A 6190-nucleotide genomic window follows, 5' to 3' on the forward strand; every position below is an offset into this window, starting at 1 on the left:
TTCAACAGGTAAGCACTCTTCAATACTTTGGGGCAGGTGGGTTGAACACACAATGGGTGCAAACACAGCCAACCACAAGATCAAAACATCAAGAAAAATAAGTTTTGAGACTTCGACTTTTACAGACATTGCTGTTAATACTTCCTTCCATGAAGAAGAGTGTCCTGAATTGTGGAGATAATTGTAATTATAATTTTTGTGGGAAGGTAACTTCTTGTCGTGATCATCCCCATCCAGAAGAAACAACTTTAACTCCCTTCGATTGGATGACATCACCTGATTCACCTTGTCCTTTGTTACCTGTTCCATCCGTGCCTTTCCTTTTGTTTTCTTTTCTGACAAGTTATCAAACTGATTGAGATTTCAATTTATCGAATCTTTCATATTTCTATTGTTTTTCCAAAGGTCCCTCAGAAGAGGTGCTCGTTCCCTCCTCCACCCCTCACCTGAAACCATCCTTCCGATTGGAACGTAAGTTGACAAGATTCTTGCTTTACATTACAAATTACAATTTAAAACTTTGTCTAAACTACCTCTTCTTCACCTGCATCATGTCCCATTTTGTCTGTGCCTCAGAAGTGTTGAGGACAAACCCATATTTTTCTGAATTCTAAAACTTACAAACACCAAGCAAATCTTCCCGTTGGTAGAAGTCTCGCATGAGTGTTAATGTATCTGTACAAAAGTCATTATACACACCTGGATGATCATTGAAATTTGTTGTTTGAAAAACTTCAGTACAAATCCAGTGTGAGTTTGTGATGAAGAAAATAAAGATGTGAAATTGAAGGCAAAACAAAAGAAAAATTGAATTGAGATGCAGAAAACAATTGAGAGGATACAGTGTTTCGAGGATTGTGTTGGAAGGAATGATAATGATGGAGGTTATCACCACGTCGCTGTCGAGTTGTTTTGACTTCCTTTTGTTGACATTTGTGCAAAGGAAGGAGTTGTAGTAATGGCCGCAGGAGAAGAAGGTGTCATGTTTGGCAGTGGATCCATCATCACTCCATCGTCGAAGAGCTCCAACAAGGTAAGATGAAACTTCAGACTCTTCCAGATGGTCGATCCAAGATGTTTTTTTTTAAAGAAACAAGAGTCTCCAGAACTACAGGTACTTAAACCATCCATCGACCTTATTTAATCACTTGCACCCTTTTTACGTCCATGTTTTTCAATTTGTCATTTCCTTGCTTGTCTCTCTATAAGGGTGTGCGTGTGCGTGCCTGTGCATGCGTGCGTGCTTGCGTGTCCCCTCCATAACTCCAAGACCATGAAACCTCGCAGCCTGAAACGTTGCAAGGATGTTAAGGGAACTCCAAGGGAGTGCATGAATGAAAATTGGTTGCTTGGCTTCATTCAAACCCCCTCCCCCTTTTGAAGATAATTAACGGCATTATTTAATTATCCTTTATCAAGGCTCATCCTTCGTCACTTTGCTGTCCCTCGCTGTTCGTGTTTTTTGGGGGGTATTATTTTTTTTAATCTTTTTTGGCCTGTTCAACAGAGCCTTGACTTGGAATAGGCCACAACAATTTCTTACCGATAAGGTGGTGAGAAATATTTTTTTCACTTTCCTCAATCTTATCATCGAATGCCTCATCTTCATTATTCATGCCTTCAAATCGCTTATAAACACCTGGAGATGCCAGTGTCCATGGCGTAATTTAATTTCTGCACATACAGTAACGTCTTGAATCTGTTATTAGTGTTAACATTTTTGTTTGATCTACTTTCATTATCCACTCGTCACTTCCACGTAGATACATATAAAAAAAAATAACATTCACATCTCCCATCAACAGTCTGTGTTGGCCCTGCAGTGCCTCTGGTGTTGCCTCACCCACTGATAATGTTGTGCAATTTTCTTGAAAGGCAGAAGGACAGGAAGATAGAAGAACACAAAGAAGACAAAAAACAAAGATTAACAAAATACCAGAGCGGCAGGAACTCTGTGACATCAAGAAGCAAACACAGCAACAATGACTACATTCTGTCCTCCCGTATCCGCATCTCCAGTTCAAGCCGATGAAACCTTTGTTGCCCCTGTGTGAAGCGGGGCCATCGCCGTAAAATACAAAACACACAGGAAATGGCACTCTGTGTTGAGGCGCGGCGGTGAAGGTCATGTTTAACCCTCGACCTGTCAAAGATCCCCGGGGGGTTAAATATCACGGAAAGGTAAGCATTGGTCTTATTTTGATGCATGGTGCTTGCTTGTAATATCTATCTATAATTACAGCAGTGTGTGTGTGTGTGTGTGTGTGTGTGTGTGTGTGTGTGTGTGTGTGTGTGTGTGTGTGTGTGTGTGTGTGTGTGTGTGTGTGTGTGTGTGTGTGTGTGTTTGACCGCTGTTTCTCGACAACCACTGGTCCGATCTCATTGAAACTTGCCAGGTATATTGCTGGGGACCTGAGGATGTGCCTTTTCAAGGTTTGATATTAATCGGACAAGTGCTTCCTTGTTATGGCCATTTATTTACCAAACCAATGGGAAGACACGTTGTTGTGTGGGCGTGGCCGATGGGGAAGGGAAGCACAGCCACGTTCCCCATTACGGGTTACAACGTACGGGCTTCCCCAGAGTGATGACCGTGTATTCTAATAATTTCTCGATTTCTTATGCGCATTTATAGATAAACACAATGGCCCAAGTTATGATTGTTTTCATATTAGACGGTGTATAAATTTCGGGAACATCAGAGTGCTGGAATGCTTTGAACCAGGAAGTAAATTTTTTCTCTCTCTTCTCTTCTCTTTTTGTTTTTCCTTGCCACGACATTGCGAAAAGGTAAAATACGTTGGCGCTAATTGAATAATTGGGTATTTAAAATAAATTTCGAATAATCGGAACTGCGAATAATATCGAAGTTCCGGGTCACGAACGTACGGGCACGTGAGAGCGAAGAAACGGCCTGTGTGGTTTATTTATTTGTTATTATTATTATTATTATTATTATTATTATTTTTTTTTTTTTTTTACGGGCACGGACTGGTCATAAGAAATGTGGGACTCCATATGTTACATTTACGTATTAGATATTGCTAAATCTCACGCTAACCACATCACAATGGCAAAGGGTGTGTTAGGCATTGCACACGATGATACTTTTTTAAACATCGGGTAAATACCCCTGGGCGCTCACCTGTTAATGGCTGGATAAGATAACCCGGGAATGACGAGCAGGAATGGATGACCCACAAAATATATCATGGAGAAGAAAGTAAACACCAATGTTTATTTTGTTTTTTTTAAATTACGTGAACAAACTTTAACATGACGGATGATAAAGGTCGTGTTCAAATTTCATCGAAATTGGCTGCGAAAGGAAATGAAGGTTTTGGTGAAGAAAGGAATTGCACATGTTGCAGGGCAACCCTCCCCCACCCCCCCTCAAAAACTCTCTCTCGAGAGTAGACACCAATTTGATTTATGAGCTCGCCTGTTCAAAGAACAGAGAGCTCAAGCAATACCCCCGGAGTGAGACTGAGCGTGAGTGTGAAAATGTTAAAAAATTTTGGTGCAAGTTATTTTTTCCTTTCTAAAGTTTTTTTTTTTTTATCCACACTATTTTTTATACACCCGATATATATATATATATATATATATATATATATATATATATATATATATATATATATATATATATATATATATTTATATATATATATATGTATATATATATATATCGGGGCGTATTATGTGTCATCCGTCTGTCTGTCTGTCTGTCCGACCATCTGTCCGTTCCTGTCCGCACTCCAACTCCTGAAGTTTTCAACTTTCCCGTTTCATATTTGGTACATCGGTACAGACTGTGGAGACGGTGTGTCACGACATACGGTGGTCATCAAAAGTGGTTGCCATGGCAACCAGTATGCTGTTTTCAATCCGTTCCTTGTCCTCACTCTAACTATCAAAGTTTTCAACTTTCACGTTTCATATTTGGTACATAGGTACAGACTGTGGAGACGGTGTGTCCTGACATACGTTCGTCATCTTAAGTGGTTGCCATGACAACCAGGATGCTGTTTCCCGTGTCGTCGCACAATTCTGTACACACCTTGTTCTGGCGTATATTGTGCTCACTTGCGCTCTTGTTACTAATTGCAATATACAAATACAGACTGTATATTGCTTCAAAATTATTTGGATCAGACTTCACTGCAATGCTTTATAAATAATATTAATAATTAGACGAGTCTGTTAAAAACAATAAATGTATAAACAGGCAAGCATTGGGTGGCTTTGACACCCACTCTGGTTTATATCCATGGTCGAGACTCATGTAAGAGATCAATCACAGAACAGATCAGGACACATCACAAAGGGAACAGCAGGAGAAAGGGGAAAAGCCAATTGCAGAGCAGAAGGAGAAGGTAGATGGAGACAGACAAACAAGGGATGCAGACAAGGATGAAGGTTGGGGGGGGGGGCGTGAACATGAGGGTGGACAAGGTGCATTCATGAGAAAAAAAATTGGGAGGGTGGGGGTGGTTTAACAGGTGAAGATAGTATCAAGGCTTTGGATGCAGAATGACCTACGATACTGGTGAACAGCTGTCGAAAGACCCACAGGGAAGAAGGAGATGGAAAATTATGTGGAAGGCAGTTCCAGAGGTGGGAAAAAGAGAAGAATAAATGAGTGGAGTTGAGCAGCGGTTCTGGATTTAGGCAGTTTCACTCGGAGGGGTTGACTGGTAAACCGCATGCGTCCTGCAGATACTTGGGTAGACAGAACAAAGAGAGGACAGAGGGATCAAGACCAGAAATGAGACGGAGGAAGACACATAGACCACTGACCCATCAGTGATAGCGAAGTGATATGCCCATAGACTCACCTTCATTGCAATGATCTTTGTTTCCATGGCATCAAGCTGAGCAAGATGTGAAGCAGGGGAGCCAGCCCAGAAGGGCGAGCAGTACTCCATCAAGCTGTGAATGAAAGCCTTGCAGGTTTATGGGAGTTATGGTGTGCAAAAGAAGGACATTGCATGATGGAGGATGCACAGTTGGCATGCGACTTGCTCAAGAGAGATCATGGTGAAGAGTGAGACCCAAGCGTGAGTGACAACCTCTTCAAGACTAAACCGAACAAAACCACCAGATCCCACATTCATCCCCTATTAGTTGTCTTCACCCGCCAACAGTGCTGGATCCTTGCCATTCCCTATCAGCCAAGTACTAGATCCTGGTTCTGGTACATCGCCGAACCTTAACACCCATGGACCTGATTGCTCCCAATCTATTGAGACCATCCGTGACACCTGTGACGATAATCCAACGGTGTCCCCAACTGGATGTACACCACGACCAGTAGTGTAGTCTACGTGACATGCAGGTATACGCCATATACCCATTAAGAAAGCTCCAGGATTTCCTTATACCCACTTAAAACTGCGCAAGGATACGTAACTATATAGTTTTCTGACAACTTTCAGTTCATTGATTTTGTTCCCACATTCCGGGAAGAGTATAACTGCAATAAAATAAGCCTTGCAGGGAAAGCCATCAACTTCATTCATCTCCATTCATACAATTCAACCCCACTCCAGTGTGGTGCTGTTACAAAGCCTGAAACGTGGTGGCTCACTGGCGATGACACTTGACCGAGACCTGACCTCATGATCCCGCACCTTCCAACGATGAACACGTGTTTGACAGTCACTTGTGTTGCAAGTTTTTAATTAGCTAACATTATGAAAAGAAAGCAAACTTCACTCTTTAAGTGTTTTCGTAAGCCTGACCCTGAAGTTCCTGCCGCTTCGAATGACACTACAGAAACTACAGAAAAGGAGCATCCTGATGCTAACGCCACACCTGGTAAGTGAAAGTCGCATACAAATTAGTTAAACTCTCTATAATTCCAGCAATCTCTGTGTGGGGGGGGGGGGATTTACATTTCATGCAAATTGAGATTGGGTGGGTGGGGGATTGGCCAATTAATTATTGGTCTATCCTAAGGCGAGCTCAGGGAGGACGGAAAACCACCTGAACATTTTGAGGTATGTTTGGACGTTTTCGGAATTTGTATCGTCATTTTATGTGTTTAAAGAAATCGCGGCTTCGCGGCCCGGAGCGTCACGCCTCAGATAGTTGTAGGCCGCAACGGTTCCCGGCCGCTTTCGCGACCAAAATAGCTTCTTTCACCTTTATAACTGATATCGCCGGATGCCTGACGGGAGATAAACCC

Source organism: Eptatretus burgeri, chromosome 8, assembly GCF_056783735.1.
Source record: "Eptatretus burgeri isolate ZD-2024b chromosome 8, Ebu_testis_v1, whole genome shotgun sequence".
NCBI classification, from domain to species: domain Eukaryota; kingdom Metazoa; phylum Chordata; class Myxini; order Myxiniformes; family Myxinidae; genus Eptatretus; species Eptatretus burgeri.